At 43.6% G+C, this 17,226-nt stretch overlaps 1 long non-coding RNA gene across 1 annotated transcript in view; it reads left to right on the top strand.

The window, feature by feature from the left end:
- LOC126506528 (uncharacterized) overlaps positions 1–16,939 on the top strand; it is a 67,068-nt gene extending 50,129 nt beyond the window's left edge. The window contains exon 3 of the long non-coding RNA XR_007593239.1: positions 16,899–16,939. This is a non-coding gene — a long non-coding RNA (uncharacterized lncRNA). The remainder of the gene's footprint in view (positions 1–16,898) is intronic.
- Positions 16,940–17,226: the final 287 nt, after the last annotated feature.

Here is a 17,226-nt window from a genome sequence, read left to right as displayed (position 1 = left end):
CCACTCCTCCTTCTCCCCCCCCCCTCTCTCTCTTTCTGGGAGTGTTAAGCCCATGGCAGAACTCAGCGTTCAGTGAATAAGTGTCCCATCTTTACCACACAGAAAATGTTTTCCAGATACACGAGTCCTCTGTTCCTGAACTTGTTTTGCAGATTTGGACAGTTTTCCACGACTTACCAGTTTATGAGTGTCATCAAGCCATCCTTTCTGTTTGAGTATCTTCAGTGATGGTAGAATGAAATATTCTGAGGTATTATCAAATGTTTGCTGATATAATGAATACAACTAAATTAATGAATTTTGGTCTAGCATAGGCAGTTCGTCCAATGCAGGATTTATCAGCATGTTCTGAAGAACTCTACAAACAAATCAAAATTAAACAATTAAATCAGAGTACTAAGGAGTGTACAAAAGATAATATGAGTAATCTTACATTAGGTATAGGAGTAAGCAATATTTTATTTTACTGTTAAAAGAAAGTAAACAACACACCCTTCACTGCCAGGTTGTTAGGACTCGGAGTCACCTTTGTATTTTAGGAAACAAAGTGATTGGTGTGCAGCACTGCATATTGACATGTGTATCATAACTCATAAAGCACTCATAGCTTTGACATAATAATTCTATTACTGGGATGTTATCACAAGCAATTAATTCTAAATGAAGGGTAGGTAGCTATAGTTTTCCATAAGCCTGTACATTAATATAGTGGAACAAAGCCAAAAACTTCATATACAATAAAAAAAGATCAGATGCAACCTTATACAAATACCTGTGGGAAATATACAGCTGCTATAAATGTATTTAGGAGGTTCTTAAAATAAATATTGAGTTGTAGGTTCAAATGCAATATCCAAAGATAGGATATTATCATCATTCAGAAGTAACAGTAAGTTGAGGAGAGTAGATTCAGTGAGTCTCAGCAGAGTTGAAATTCTAGGTGTGGTGTGAGGACATTTGTCTGGCCTGTACCTTACCATTCTTGATTGTTATAGTCTTCATACCCCAAACGGGCAGTTCTAAAAAACTTTTTTGTGTGGTATCTAATGTGTGCAATATCCAGGGCTTATTAGTTAGGGCTAAATTGGTGTAACGAAATAGCTGAGATATTGAAACCAATAAAGGAAAAGGCTTTGAGTTTTGGGCTTAAGTTTCAGCATTTCTTGTCCCAGTTATTTGGGTTTGTCACTTTGGGCTTGTGTCAGTTCAGCATATCATGGTGGGAACATGTCTAAGAAGGCTCCTACATACTTCGAGGCAACCAGGATGGAAAAAGGGGGAGGAAGAGAGAAACAGTATATACAAGGAAGGAAAATGAGGGGAATGGGTCACAATATCCCTTTCAAGAGATCATCACACCCCTTCCCACCCTAAGTAACCCAGCTTCCATCCACTAAGCTCACATTCTAAAGGCTCCACTAATTTCCAACTATTGCAAACTCCGGGACTCAGACTTTAACACACAGGCTCCAGGGAACCTTCCAGATCCCATGTGTAGTACAGAGTTAAAGCATAAAGTTGTGTTCATGCAATGACTGTAGTATTATGATTAGCAAAATTTATTATGTCTAAAACCCAGATCCAAAGGCCAGGACTATAAAAACTAGTTCAGACTAAGTGTAAGAAAAGTTTTAGGTTAAATTCCATCACAGATGAGAAAGGGATGCCGAGGTCCTCATCCTAGCTGAGGAGCTGTTACAGATGTTGGCTGAGGGGAAGGGAGAGTCATTTTTCTTTGGGGGTGTGGCCCTTTTTAGACTCCCAATGCTTCATTGGATGGCCTCACATCCATGTGTATCTGGGCAGCACTAATTGAACTCAATGGGATTTAAAAAAGGAAGTCATAAATTGGAGGGGGGGTTTGCATGTTGAGCAGATCTGGGGGGAGCTGGAATGGTGAAATGAGAGGTGATGGATATGATCAAGATACATTGCTTATGCATAGGAAATTCTCAAAGAATCAACGAAAAATGCTACTAAAACATGACTTCTGCACACAAAGTGGAAAATGGAACGAGACTCTAAAAATAAAGAATGAAATACGGGCCTAAGAGTTGCTCCTTGCTATGGTAGTTTGCAGGAGGGACTGACTGCTGAGACAAAGCAGGATTTGGGGGCATTTGTGAAGGATGGGGAAGTGACAGCAGCAAGCACTGGAGGAAAGAGTGGACCAATAGGGACCCAGTGTCAGTGTGGGCTGTTGGGGGAAGCTGCTGGTTGGTAGACAGACATGTTTATGTGAGCGTGTGTCAGGATAGAGAAGAAGTTGGCATCCTCTAGAGGGCTTGCTTGGAATCCAGTTTTCAAAACAAATAGGTTTAAGTGATGAAACGTATTGAAGCACCAAGGTTTGGGAGTGGAAAACTGATGCTATTGGGGATGCTTTAGGACAGAATGAAAGCTGTGAGCAAATGGCCCAACACCCTGTCAGAAAATGAGCTAGAATTAGTCATTTTATATCATGTGATTTCAAATCCTTTTCCTATTTTTAAAAATTAAAAAAAATCTTTGAAGTGTTTACATTTATGTTTGAATAGAATGTAGCCCATTATTCTGTAGGAGATGATAGCTAGCCACTGCCAACAGTGGAAAGAGCTACACACTTAATTATGACATTTTATTCATATATTGTCATCAATTTTATCTGAATATAATGCCATTTTTGGCATAAATACAGGAGTTAATTTGATCCTTAATTCCCTCACTTATCTGTCCGTTCATCTAGTTATCACTCTATCCACTCACTGTGCAACCCTTTGCCAACTATGTGCCTCCTGGAAGGGCAGACCACTGGGATTCTAATAGCAGCTGTGACAAATCCATACAAGAACTACTCTGTCCATATTGCGTGTGTTTATGTGTAGAATTATATAGATACAGAGTGAAACAAGATAAATATTCATGGGTACGGAGATCTCATATCCAGAGGTTTTGAACCTACTAGATAGCTAAGGGAGCCCTCACTAGTCTTGGATATAGAATCCAAATTGGATACTGTGAAGGGCCCTCAATCCATTCCCTCCCAAATGCTCCTAACCTCACCCCACGCCTCAGGCCTTGCTCTAAAACTGACAGTTAAAGTTTGCTTCTGCAGCAGCGTGCTTTTGTGAACAGGCAGTAAATATTGTCTATTTGGAAAAGCCTTCTTCATTTTCTTTTGGTCCTCACACTTGTTCCTAACCCCATTCCCATTCTGGGTTCTCTCTGGAACATTGCTGGTCCTTCCCAGGTGAGGAAAACCACTGTCTTAGAAGTGCTCAAGGAGACTTTAAGATGTCCCTGGCCACTGTGTAAAGCCACAGCTGTTAGGTGAAGAGGAACGCTTGTGGTTTGAAGGATAGAGTTGACCATGAATCCAGGCCCAACCCTGATTTATAGATTTGTGACTTTAGTCTAGCTCTTCCTGTTTCTACATTCCTGCCTTTCTCCCCTGGTGTTGTAGTGGGGCTAGTGGCTGTGTCACGAGGAAAGGACTGGTTTCTGCATTGTACATGTGTGCACTCAGTATACGCTCACGTGGCTTCTCCTTTGTCCTCCTTGGTATGGCTGACTACACTATATTTGATGATCGCCACCATACTAGTTCCTTCTTGGAACCCGATAGGATTAACTTAGAGGAAGATTTATTCTGGTTCACTATTTTAATCCATCATAATTGGGAAAGGTTTGGTGGAGTTCATTATGGTGATGGCGTGAGGGTGGCGTGTTCTATTCATATGTTGTTAGATCAGGAAGCAGACAGCGCAGACTTTCAGACTGGAGCCAAAAACAGCTGTCACCTTTAAGGCCTGAGCAGCAAGATACACTTCTGCCAGCAAGCCCACATGTCTCACAAGTTTACAAGCCCCCAAGCAGCACCACGAGCTGGGAACCAAGCACAAACAGATAAACCTGTGGAAAGACAATTTATCATTCACATATTCAAATACGCGTCTGTACTAACAGCCAGCAAACACTTCCCGAGGAAAAGCATGGCATAGTGGCTGTGCTGGGGATGAACTGGGGGGTCTAACACCAAACTGTGTGTGAGGTTACTAAGGATTCCACTTCTTAGCTAGGCTGAGGGAGGTGACTGGCTCTATGGCCTGGTTTTCTCATCTGCCAAATGGAGATAATCATAGTTTCTGCTCCCACCGGGATCATGGGGGTTTCCATAAGGACCTGGCATTGGTAAGCCCTCATTAGGGGTGGCTATTATTAGTAGGTGTTTGGGAACTGCTCATTGAGAGGCCAATGAATAGGTTTTAGTGTGCGATAGTCTGAGGAGGCCTGGCACAGGGAAGGTGTTTATTTGGTTCAGGATGGCTGCTTCTTGATCTATCTATAATTAGTTTATAGGATGTCGAGAGGAAATACTTTCTATGATGCTCAGTGTCCCGAATTTGTGCAAGGCAATGCTCCTGATGCTTCACACAGCAAAGTGGAAATTCCTTTGTGGGTTTTAGTAACATGGCTGAGTTCTATGGTGAGAAGTTGGTTGAAAGTCCAGATTTTCCAGAAGTGGCTGCTTTAGTCTGGGCAACAGCTGGCAGCCTTTCTCCAACTCGTCTTTCTCCTATGCTAAAGGAACCCAGGCTGTCACTGGCCTTGTGTGTGAGACATTCAAAGAGATAATAAACCTCCTCCTCCTCCTCTTCTTTCCTGGATCTCATTCACCTCCAGGAGCAATCCTGAGCCCAGAGCCTTGCCTAGTAAAGAGCTATAAATTAATTATTATATTAATGAGGATGTCTGCCTTTCTACCTGAGAGGACACCTTGAAGTTCCCACAGTGGCCTCACTGGACTCCAGGAAGAATGGTGTGTCACTCTGTGCACATTGTTTCTTGTTTTGACTTTAAGATAGTTCGAGGAACATCATGACGGATGTTCTGTGAAGAGTTTGGAGAGACCTGTGACTCAGCATTTTCTCTGATTGCGTGAGATTCCAGCCACCATCACCCTGCTTAGAAATTCCGTTTCTTTGCCCTGGTAGAAGACAGTCAGTCAGTATTCCTGAAGACATCATTTTTGACTGCCGTCCGCTGACCACTTTGTGCCCTGTTCCCTGGCATTTCACTCCACAGCGGGCAGATCAGGGATGACTTCAACCCTACTTCTGTAACAGCTGAGGAAGAGAAGCTGAGGGTGGAAGCGCCTACTAAAGTGTATAATGGACTCTGATTTGAGCCTTAGCGTCTTTATACTTCCTGAATAATCATCGGTGACAAAGAGCCCTCATGGGAATGAAGTTGTTAATGGAGCATTAGGAGACGACTTCCCCAAGGTGCTAAAAAGTCCATTTGCCCCCTGCCTTTTCCTCTCCCTAACTCCACCTCTCTTGACACTTATTTATTCAAGGCTGACCATGTCCACAGTAAAGTCCCCTGGATACTCTGCCCCTATTCTGTGTTTCTCCCTTATTGTATGGGTGATAATTGTTATCAAACCATTACTTACCTGTCTATGTCTTCATCTAAAATGGGAAGCCCACAAGATCAGGGGTTCCTCTGTATTTATCTTGAATTGAGAGCTTACTTAGCTCCGTAAGCTAGACCTACTATGTGCCACAGGCTGGGAGAAGTCAGAGGAATGAATAGATGGGAAAAGATGATAATGTGGCTCTCTAACCAAACCTATCTAACTGGCAAGCAAATGAACACACTCCACATTGCATGAAGTGACCACTCTTTCTGGAATGTTCTAAAAGATCCACTGTGATTGGACAGAAAGTCTTGCATGATGAATGTTTAAGTCCTCAATGCTAGTACATTTGTTGATTAGTGTTTATTCACTTGCTCAGTCTCCCTGTTAAGTAACGATTGCTACTTCAAACATTTCCCAAGCACTGTGCTAGCTGCTGCTGACACAATTGTGTACAAAGAGCTTATCATTTAATAGAGAAGAATGCTAGTCTCTCTTTGCCAGTACCTCCCAGGAAGTGTATACATACCATCTGTGGTCTCCATAATGACTGCAAAGGTCATTGCTGTGGATGAAAAGGTTCAGGAAGGTTAAGTGGCTTAGCTAACTAAGGCCACACAGCTAGAAGGTGGCAGAGGTGGGACTCCCCTGTGATACTGGTAAGATTCTGTCACTTAGTGGGCATGGTCCAAGAATGTGCTGTTTTAAGGGACAACATGTTTGTGAAACATGAGGTTGTTACGTCCAAAGTTTGCCTGCTAAGGTTCTTCACACAGGCATAGAACCCCAACACAAAACTTAAGGAGGCATCAGTGCAATGGGCAAAGTGCAGAGCAGCTGCAGCTGGACATGTTCCTCCAATAGCTCTGTGGAGCAGGTCATCTGCAGACAGTCTGGATGGAAACAGAAGACCCATGGATGGCGGTTGTTAAGAAGAGATCTTCCCAGGCAGGGGAAACTCTCACACACATATTTTATTCTTTACTTTGTATCGAAGAAGTTGAATATGACTTTTTGATGATTGCGTAACTGAAAATCTTTCTTTAGCTGTTCATTGATGCTTATGTTCAAAATGGTGTTTAACCATGTGCAATCCATTGACTGCACACCAAGGACTTCTCAGGAGAAGGTAATTTGCACATAGCCAGCCTTTCCTATGACAAGCAGAAGCTGAGCAAACACAGGCAACTGACATTAAGAGTCTCTGGTGTTCATTTTATAAAGCCAGGACAGTGTCTTGTGGAGAGCTGAGGACTGGTTAAGTATAAGGAGTTTGGGTTTCTGGTCCCTTCTTGGTCTGGTTCTATGTTCTGACACCTCAGCCTGATTGTTTTTCAGTGCCAGCGTACTGTGAATGTAGGTTAAGAACAATAAGCGATTGTTGCTTTGCTGAATGGGTCACACTGTCCAACTGCATCCGTGAGTTTGTGTTTCTACACAAACCTACAGATTTGTGTTGCTCTCCTTGTGGGTTAAAGAAGCTCCATTTGGCTGTGGGCAGTGGTGAAGGAAGACTCTTTTACTCATCAAAGTTTGATTATAATGGCTCTGCGTGGTCCATAGTAGAAAGCTCGCTGCTATCCATCCTCCCTATGTAAGGTTCATGAAAACTCTTGGGAAAACGGTGCTAAAGAATGGAAGAGCAGGTTGATACCTGTGAAATGTTTCCGGACATGACATGACTGTTGCAGGCATCAGTTCACGGCCACCATGGTTACCTGCACAAGATAAAGACAGCCAAAATTCCAGCACTGATGGGGAGGGACCTCCAAATCCCACCCTTGGTGGAGCTATTGGAAGTGGGTGGCTGCTGAAAGGTGTGTGGGGGGAGTCACTCCACTTTGCTGGGAGATTGTTCACACTCCAGCAGATGGGCACATACACACGTCCATTTGGGGAACATTAGCTGAATGCAGCAAATTATTAATAACAAAACACAGAGGAGATAAAGTTAGGAGAGAGGTGGGGTGTGGAGCATAGGGGGGTTGGGGGGGCGATAGACCTGGGTGGTTATGACCAATATACATTGTATAACTGTCTGAAACTTTCAAAGAACAAAAGGTATTATTTGGAAATAACAACAAAATGTAGTTCTAATAAGCAGGAGGCCAGAAAGGCCACAATTAGGGTTCCGTGGATTTGTGTGACAAGAATCCGCTTTCTGGTTTTGAAATGTTTGACGTTTTACTTCATCCTTACATGGTGGAAGGAGGAAGTCAGTTTCCTTGGACTCCATTTCTAAGAGCATTGATCCCATTCACAAGGGTTCAGACCCCTTCCCCAGATGCCCTGCTCTCTGAGATCTTTCCCTTGGGGCTCGCATTTTAACGCTATTTTTAAAGGAACACACAAATTTAGATAGTACCTGCCCATTTTCCTTGAGCATTTTTTTTTTTATCATTTTGTTCTTGCCCCTAAAGTAATGAGGCTGGGCTAGATCAGACCAGAGGGTGAGAGTTATAAGGTGTGGGATCAGAGAGGGAGGAGGGCACGTGTGGACCTCAACAGCATCGTTCCTGTGTGTGCTCCTTACTGGTATATCTGCTTAGTGCTTCGTCGAGTCTCTGAGAACTGCAGTACTGGGAAGCCTCCTTGCAGGGTCCTGCTTGCCCACTGCACAGGGGGCTAAGGTTTGCCATCACTTCGTGTGGCTCCAGTCTTTCAGAGTCGAGCAGGCCCTGCTCAGATGCAGCCCTGGGAAGCAGCACTTGGTATCAGGCCAGGAATCTTGGTAATGTTGTTGTGGACTGGATCTGGATGCAGAGGCTTGCAGAGAGTGTGACTTTTGGGGAGGACTGGGAGGAAATTTAGCAGGTCATTAAGGAAGCCAGCTGGTGAGAGTTCGTGATCTGTGGCCAGTGTTGGCTTGTGTGTGTGACTGAGGGTTGAAATAGTATCCCACCTGTAGCTTCCCCTTGAGTGGCTCCGTGCCAGCCCTTCCACAGTCCACGTCAAGATCCTAGTCTCCATACATCTTGAAGTCTCAGGACCACGACACATCAAGTTGACAGAGACCGAGGACAAAACAACAACAACAACAACAACAAAAAACCTTTCTCTTGAAATTTCTCTCCTTGATAGTCTAAAAATTTCTTGTCTAAATTCTATGCAAAGAGGTCACAGATTGAGCCAAGGGCTTTGATTGTGTAACTCGAGACAAATTACTTTTCTGAGTGTCAGTTTCTTTGTAAAATAGGAACAATTATTGTATATTCTTCCCACAAATGGCTGTAAATTGTACATGATAGAAGTCTCTGCATGTCACCTAACAGAGACTGTGACAAAGGAAGATGTTATTCTTTCATGCCTTATTCAGCTCTCTGGGGCTTTATTATTTCATTTAGAATGGTTATAAAGATAATTGAGGAGGAAGCTATTAACTTTTGGGTTTGGAGACAATGATTTTCTGTGTGTCTATGTGTATTGATGTATATATGATATGCTCTGCTATTGCTTAGACATGGTATATATATGTGTGTGTATGTGTATATGCTTAGGTACAATACATACATAAGCATATACACTTACACACATATATACATGCACACACATACATAATACATATATGTGTGTGTGCAGAGTATCTAAGCAATATCTGAGCCTATAATGTATTCTGCAATGCATATCTAACCATGTCAAAGAGGTAAGAAAACTTTTCATGTGTGGTCCTGGCTCACATAGATCTTTGCTTAGTCATTTGCTTCAGGAATAAGGAGAGTGGATCTACCTCAGGTTAGGCATTGTGCTAGCGGTTAGCCTGAACTCAGGATGCCTTCCTCAGCTGACTTCACTAATAGAACTGGGTAGGTTCTCATCCCCTTGCTCACTGAACAGCACTTAGTTGGCACCTACTTTGTACACGGCATTCTTCTGAATGTTATATGAGGTATGACAACAATGACGATGCCTTTCCCTGTCAGGAAACTTTGTCCTGTTGGGAAAGGAGGTAGTTAATAGTAAAATAGGTTTACAGTGACTAACAGCTTAAGGGGAGATGATTTGGACCCCACGCCATGGTGGCAATCTGCCTGTCTTAAGGGCCCTGACCAATGGGCTTTCCCTAGAAAACTGAGATTGGTCACTAAGGTGATTTGGCAGCTTCAACATCAGGTGTAGAAAAGTCTAGCAATTTTCAAGTGGAAATCAATCACTCTGGTTCTATTTGACTTAATCAAGCAAAATCCAAAGCCCAGCACGGGAGGTTCTGCAGTTCCCCACACTTCTGGTCTGACTTCATTTTCAGTTCCATGAAAGTGGACAAGGCTGTCCTTACCGTGCAAACGGGGCCTCTGAAGTTCTCAGGGCACTTCTGTCCCTTGTCTCAGGTAGCTCCGAGTTTCCTTTGCAGAACTGAGGCAGGGAGTTAAAGGCAGCAGCATTTTAGGGGAATTCTTGGGGGAAGCCTGGATTCTTACAACCTCACTTAGAGAAAATGATACTCCCCGACCGGCCATATTCTTGTTTTCCCACTTCTATCCTCTGGAGCAATTGTGGATCTCTTTTGAGTTATCTCTCTGTGGGGGCCAATAATCTTCTCTCTGGTGGCTGTTTCCATTTAGGTCACCTCCATCTCAACTGCCTTCTCGGCTGTGGCTCAATAGATCATTTCTCTCCGTGTCTCATCTATTTAGATAGAGTCTTTCTATCCCACTGAGTCTATTTTTAATTTTCCAAGAGACCCATGTGTTAGAATTTTAATACCGGAGCCTGCTTCCCGGTTGGGTCTTGTCTCAGCCAGCCAATGATATCATGTTTCTTTTAAACACATGGCCGGTGGTTTCATTCTCTTCCACATGTGGATGCTGATTATGGCTTCTGTGAGCGAAAGGTTAATTTCCCTTCTTGGTGTCTGAATTTCTTCTTTGGAGACATAAATAGCTGCTTGGTTTTAGTTGGAATCAGATGTCTCTGTGTTGACCTGAACTCTTTTTGTCTGCCCAGTGCTCAATAGTGCTTGACTAATAATTCGGGAAGCACACACTGTGGGGATGGTCATGCTTGCTTTGGCTTCCAGGTTCTATTGTGTCTCGCTTAGTAAAAAGCTCCCGTGTCTGGTCTCTTCCCTCTATTCCTGTTACTTCTACCTACTCAGGCTTCTTGCTGTGCCTTTCTCCTAGACAACCCCAAGGTCATTGGTCTCCAAGCTCAAGTACATTCCTGTGTCTCTTTTTCTTCTCACCCACTTCTACCAGATTCTAGACAGATTGCTCAGTGCAGTGGAGCAGCTACCCACTTCTTCCTTTCCTAAGTCTTCTTTAGCATGTATTTCACATTTTTGTCTTTTATTAAAGCTCCAGCCTGATGTTTTATATGTCAGTGAAAGAAGCCCTCCGAGAACTCTGATTCTCTCAGGCGTGCCTTCCAGGGGCACAGCTTGCATGTTGTCACAGGCTCTGAAACCACCCATGACTGTTACTTCCTACAACCACCAAGTTCAAACCCCTTACATAAAGTCTCAGCTGAACCCTGAGCCTTTTAGGAGATTTTATAGCGCAAAGTCACACATAATAGCTGGGAAGTTCAAATTTTTTGAAAAGTACTGCAATTAATTGGGAGCTTCTTTTTAAATCACCAGTTTTACTTAGTGTACAACAGTAATGGGTTTCAAGAGACTTTCATGTGCATTTGTGTGTGCGCGCGCGCACGTGCATGTGTGTGTGTGTGTGTGTGTGTGTGTGTGTGTGTGTGTGTGTGTTATTGTCTCTCAATTCTCTTCTTTCCTTACTGCCTCTCCTGTCCCTGCCCCTTCCTGGTCTCTTTCCTCTCTCCCAGTTGTTGCCCTTCTGTTTTCTTGCTGCCCTACCTAACACATACATAGTCTAGACTTTGCATATGGAAGAAACACAAGATAGTTTGTTCCTCTCTTGTTCTTTACTCTCCTTTCCTTTTAGATGTCTTCTGTCTTCCCTCCCCAACTATAGTCCTGTCATTTATATGTGTATATGAATTCCACAAATAACAGAAACTATGTAAAACTTGCCTTTAAGCTTGACTTATCCCAGGTAATGTGATGACCATATGTTCTATTTATTTTCCTCTAAGTATCAAATTTCATTCTTGTTTATGGCTGAATAGAATTCCAGGTGGTACATATGCCACATTTTCTTTATTCTCTCATCTGCTGATAGATACCTAATCTGGCTTCATATCCTGGCTAATGTGGTAGTGTAGCAGTAGACTCAGACCTCCCTGCAGTGTGGTGGCCTAAATGCCTTTGGGTGCACAGCCAGGGATGAATGGTTTGGCTGAGTCAGAAGGTAGCTGCAGTTTCAGTATGTTTTCTGTGTGTGTGTGTGTGTGTGTGTGTGTGTGTGTGTGTGTGTGTATGTGTGAAAGAAGAGGGCATCTGATCTTCTGGAACTGTAGCTGCAGATGATTGTGAGCTGCTGCTTGGATGCTGGGAACAAAATCCAGATTCTCTGGAAGAACACCCAGTACTGAGCCATCTCTTCTCCTAGTACATTTTAAAAAAGGATTTATTTCTTCTCTCTCTCTCTCTCTCTCTCTCTCTCTCTCTCTCTCTCTCTCTCTCTCTCTCTCTGCTTATGTGCATATCTCTGTGCATAGCAAGTGTGTATGGCAGTCTCCAGAAGTCAGAACACTACCTCAGATCTTCTGGATCTGGAGTTATAGGCACTGTGAGCCTTTCTGTCTGAGTGTTAGGAACCAAATGCAGGCCCTCTAGAAGAGCAACAAGCTCTTCTAACTACCAAACCATCTCTTTAGCCCCCATTTAGGTTTATTATCTGTTAACTAGCAAATACTTCAAATTTTCTTCTCTTCTTAAACCACTGCCCTACCCTCACTGTCCTGCATATAAAAGCAATTGTCACGGAATTGCACTTTGTCGTGTAACTTATGCCCACGTATGCCAGCCTGCGTTTCCTCTCACTTTTACAGCTTTCTACTCAATTCTGTCTCTCCAAAGTCTAGTTTCTCTTTTACTTGCTCATCCTGTGACATCTCCTTGCCACAAAGTGGCACTTCTTTTTTTTTTTCTAATCATTTGAACACATCTGTGTCTTTCTTGTTATTGAAAAAGAAAACAAATCCTTCCTTAACTCTATCTCATTCTTCCCAACACCCTAAGCCCCTCAGTCAAGGAAATAAAATCAGAAACTTCTTGGGTTTAGGAATTGGAAAACTGTCCATAGGAAGTGACCTGGTGATCCAGGAGTTGGATTTTGAGATGGGGCTGAACTTGATTCTGAAGGGATGGTGGTTAACTTGGATGAAACAAAGCATTATGTTACCAGGTGGTGTTTTGAAAGTAACATTTGCTAAGAGTTTAGTAGTCACCTGAGAATGTGAGTTAGCGTCCCTGCTTGCAAAGGAGTTAAGATCTAACTGGAGAGGGGCACTACCAGCGCTTGAAGAGTGGTCCCAGTGGGTAGATAAGCCTGAGTGGGCTAAACCTGAGCACATATCCTGAGCTGGATCATCTCTTACTACCTCCCCCTTTCACTTTGCACTGTAGGGCCAGCTATTTCTTTACCTGTCATCTTGGCTCTTCTTTCACACCTGTCTCCTTACTAAGGGATCCTATCATGATCAAGTGCATGGAAACAGCTTTCTGTCCCGCCTAGTTATATTTTGTTTACTTTTATTTTTCTAGGGTTCATCACCATCCATAAAACAGTTTTTAAATATGTATTACATAATATCTAATTGGAATATAGACTCCATCAAGTCAGAGTCCCCATCTGACTTGTTTTCTGATACACCTCTAGGCCATTGCACCTAATAATTGCTTGATAATGTGTGGATGAATATCAGATGATGAAAAAGAGTCTATTCCCCAATCTACCTTGTACATTGATTAACTGGACAGTTGTTTAAGTGCCTACTATGTACTAGTATAGGTTTGCTGACATTTTTGAGGGACTATGTGTCGAGTAAATCATACAATCAATCTGAGTGATTCAATGACATCCAAAGCTAACTGAGGTGATACAGTTGCCCCTGATTCAAATTCTGTGCCTGGAGGCTGGAGTGTACGTTAGTGATAGAATGTTTGCCTGGCATGCAAGAGTGTCTGGGTTCCACCTTCAGAACAGCAACAGAAAAAAAAAACAGACAAAGCAAGCAAACCCAGCTTGGTTAAGAGCAAATGAGTCCTACACAGCAGGCCACAGAATGAGCAGGTATTCGTCTCCTCCTTTTTGCTGTGGTGTCAAATAGAAATCTTCAGCATCCAAAGGTTGGAAAATAGAATCAAGCAATGCAGACCTACAATACAGTTTACAAAGGAGGACACTGTGCACCAAGCAGAGGACCCTTTCCTCAGGTGTGAATAGTCCTAGGGTGCTGCCTCATGGTGAAGATCTTTCCACTCTACAACACTGCCCTTCTTGCGCAGTCCTTCCTCCACTGCTTTCTCTCAAAGTCCTTTTTTTAAAGGACAGTCAGAATCCTGCTATGGAGCCAGATAATGTGTGCTATGAGAGGCAGCTTTACAGTCCTGTGCTGTTATGATCATATTTGGGGGCTGGAAAGTCAGGAAGACTTGCCTGCAGGATGTTGTGTTTTAATGGCATCCCTGCTGGTCACTCTCACTCTGGGGCTTTCTCACCTGAGGGCCACATCTAGGTCACCCAGCAGTCAGGGAAATGAAAACAGTAATCTTAGAGCCCAGAGCAGAAGGGAAGACAAGAGCCCTCCCAGAGAGGCCCTGACAAGGTAGCAAAGGAAAGGAAGAAAGGCAGAGAGGGTCAATGGGGACCCACCAACAGCAAAGATAGAGATTTTTTTTTCAGGAAAGTCAGAACAAGAGTGATCTAAGCTGACTTATTTTGACTAAAATGAAAATTATGATAGGAGAAGGTGGTGGAAAAGAACCTACTGTGTGACAAGCTTAATCTACTTGTGTAACATCTATCCTTAAAACTTCTAGGCACAACTTAAGAAAACTATGACTGTATGATAAATAGCATCATTAGATAGACCTCAAATAATGGTATCAATAGTTAGTTGTCAGCAATGGGTCTCAGGCAGTGGAATAATGCCAAGCATACTCTCTTCAGTTTCCTGTTCAATCTGTCCTTCCTCTGATGAACAGGACCCCCATCCTCCCTGACTCCCAGAAGAAGTGTCTTGCAGCCTCTAGAGTCCCTCTGAGATTGTTCCAAGATTAGCTTATTACAGCTAGGAGCATCCCCATGCCGATCTTGCTGTCTGTGCTTGAGGCAGAACATTTTAGTGTATGCCCTGGCAGAGGACTGGATGTGGTGATCACCATCAGAGGGTGGTGGGGTGCTTCTCTGATTTTGTTCATTTTGATTAACTGATAATATTTTCCCAGCTCTCACATCACAGAGTAGGTTAAGCACTAAGTTATTCCTGGTAGCAGATTGTGGAGTAAATTGACATTTACATGCTCTCATTCTGGTCCTCTCTCTCAGTGAAACAGGCTGCAAGAACACTGTGTGAAAGTCATGAGGCAGAGGCTTGGGGATTTGAGAGAGGGAGGTATGATAGGCTGTGTGGGAGACTAGGGAATCAAACAACAGGGAGAAGTGCTTTTGTCAGAGGCTTTCTTTCCTCCAGAATGGCTGCCTTGTATTTCAAGTGGCGTCCACCTCTGTGGTGTGTTTTTCTCTAGCCATCATTGACTGCTTGGGTGCAGGAACTGTATTGAGTTTAGTGGAGGCTAGCTTTCTCGAGATGAGTGCAATCACTGGTACAGGGACAAGATGCTGAGCAAATATGCTAGAGCCTGGGAAACCCATGCTGGGACAGAAGGGACCAAGGAGAGTGAGAAGAATCCCTGCACCCAAGTTCCTGGGTAGGGAGGATTGAGGGGCAGGGAAGGGCAGGGAGCTGAGAAAGACGATACAAGGAAGTAGCTATAGTAATTAGTCAGGACAAGGCGTCAACCTCCAGCCTGGAGGATGGCCAAGGTCCAAGGAGAAGAGGCCAGAGAACTACAGTGCTGATGAAGAGGACATTTATCATCATGTAATGTGTGTAGGAGAGAGTGCTGGAAGTCAGTTTCATAAAGAAATGTTAGGGGTTTGTTCCATGGGATTAGGGTGGTGTCCTAGTTTCATTTCTGTTGTTGTGACAAATGCCTTGACACAAAGAAATATAGGAGAGGAGAGGTTTTATTGAGCTTATAATTCCACGTTACAGTTCGTCACCAAGAAGCAGTCATTGCAGGAATTCAAGCAGGTGGTCACACCACATCCGCAGTCAAGAGCAAAGTGAGAATAAACACGGACTCTGCTTGCTTGTTTTCTCATTGCTCAGATAGGTTTCTCTTCTCTTAACCAGTCCAGGGCCCAGCCCATGACATGACACCACCTTCAATGGCTGGGTGTTCCTAGATCAATTAATAATAAAGGGATTCCCCCATAGATGACCCCCCACACGACAACCCAATCTCAGTAATTCCTCACTAAGACGCTCTTCTCAGGTTAACCCAGGTACTATCAAGTCGACGGTGGGAACTAACCAGCACAGGCAATGTGTTCTTTTGACATACATCTCTAAGTAACTTTGGACTTCCAATGGTCGGGGTATTGACAAGGGACGGGAAGGACATCCATTCCCTCTGCAGCTCTGCAAGGCTTGGTAGATCGTGGTAGAAAATGTGTTCTTGGGGAAAGCAGATTTAGGTAAATCAAAAGATACAGGGACCCTCCTGGGACGAAGTGCAGGTACAGGGACTTCTTCTCATGACTGACTAGGACTTGTCCCAGACTTTGCAGTTCTCCCTGTGGCAAAGAGCCTGTCTGGACTGGTGCTCCAATTCTTCTGAAAGGGTGAGGGGGGGGTGTTCAGATTCCCTAAGCTTCATAGTTTTTCATATCTCAAGTTGTACTCATCCCTGGGTGGATGAATGAAGGAAAGAAGGGGTGGCTAAGAGCCAACTTAGAGTGCGTGGAATGAAGGCTCCGGTCTGTCCCTCCTGATTAAGGCTGAGTCGGCAAACACATTTGGCTGCCTGGCTTTAAAGGCATTTCATATTTTAGTTCATTCCAGCCTATCCCATCTTGTTTCCTCTTACTCCTAATTTCGGGTTCTATACCTGACAGGTTAGACTTCTAGTTGACCATCCAAATAGCATGCACATTCCTACTTCTTGGTCAAGCTCTGGTATTTCCTCCTAGTAGAATGGCCTGTTGTCCCCTGCCTTCCACATCTGGCTCTGCCCTCTCCTTAGAGGCCTTGGCAAGTCAAACTCATACAAAGATTTACCCTGATGTGAAAACTTGCCCATTGCAGATTGTCGAAGGTATTTGTGAAATGAACCCCATGCTGCACAGTGAAGTATGTCTCATCTTAGATCATTTATACTGATGGGAAGATGAGCCCTGGGTTTCCAGGTAAATGCTGGGGGTCTCAATGAAGGCGGAATCTTCTTCTGCCTTCATCCCTCCTGGCAGCTCCCTCCCCTCTGGGTCTGACTGCTGCTACTAGTAGGTTGTCGGAGCTGTTCCTGTCAGCCCTGTTGTTTGCCTGTGACTAACTGAATTCTGCTCATTCTTCTTACTAGGCCTCCCTAACAACACTACAGAGAGATGGTAACAGGAATACTGACAATAACACTGCAAAGTGATGGTCCTGGCCTGACTTGTTTTCTTCAGTCTGAGGTGAGGATACTTGACTCAGTACCTTTTTATCTCATTGTACTTTCTTTAGGAAGCCATGGACAATTGAAGCTTTGCGAGTTACAATTACACAGTAACTTCAAAATTCATTTCTCTACATGATCACTTCCTCAAAATTAGAAGTATTTCTATAACTATGTGTTGGACATTTCTATGACGGTGTCCTTCCAATTCAGCATACATGAATTAAATCTCTCTCTCTCTCTCTCTCTC

The sequence above is a fragment of the Alexandromys fortis genome, unplaced genomic scaffold (assembly GCF_014885135.2).
Source record: "Alexandromys fortis isolate MF-2015 unplaced genomic scaffold, M_Fortis_MF-2015_v1.1 scaffold_0, whole genome shotgun sequence".
Taxonomy (NCBI): domain Eukaryota; kingdom Metazoa; phylum Chordata; class Mammalia; order Rodentia; family Cricetidae; genus Alexandromys; species Alexandromys fortis.
Note: the sequence above shows the minus strand (reverse complement) of the source record. Positions and strands in the feature narration are given on the sequence as shown.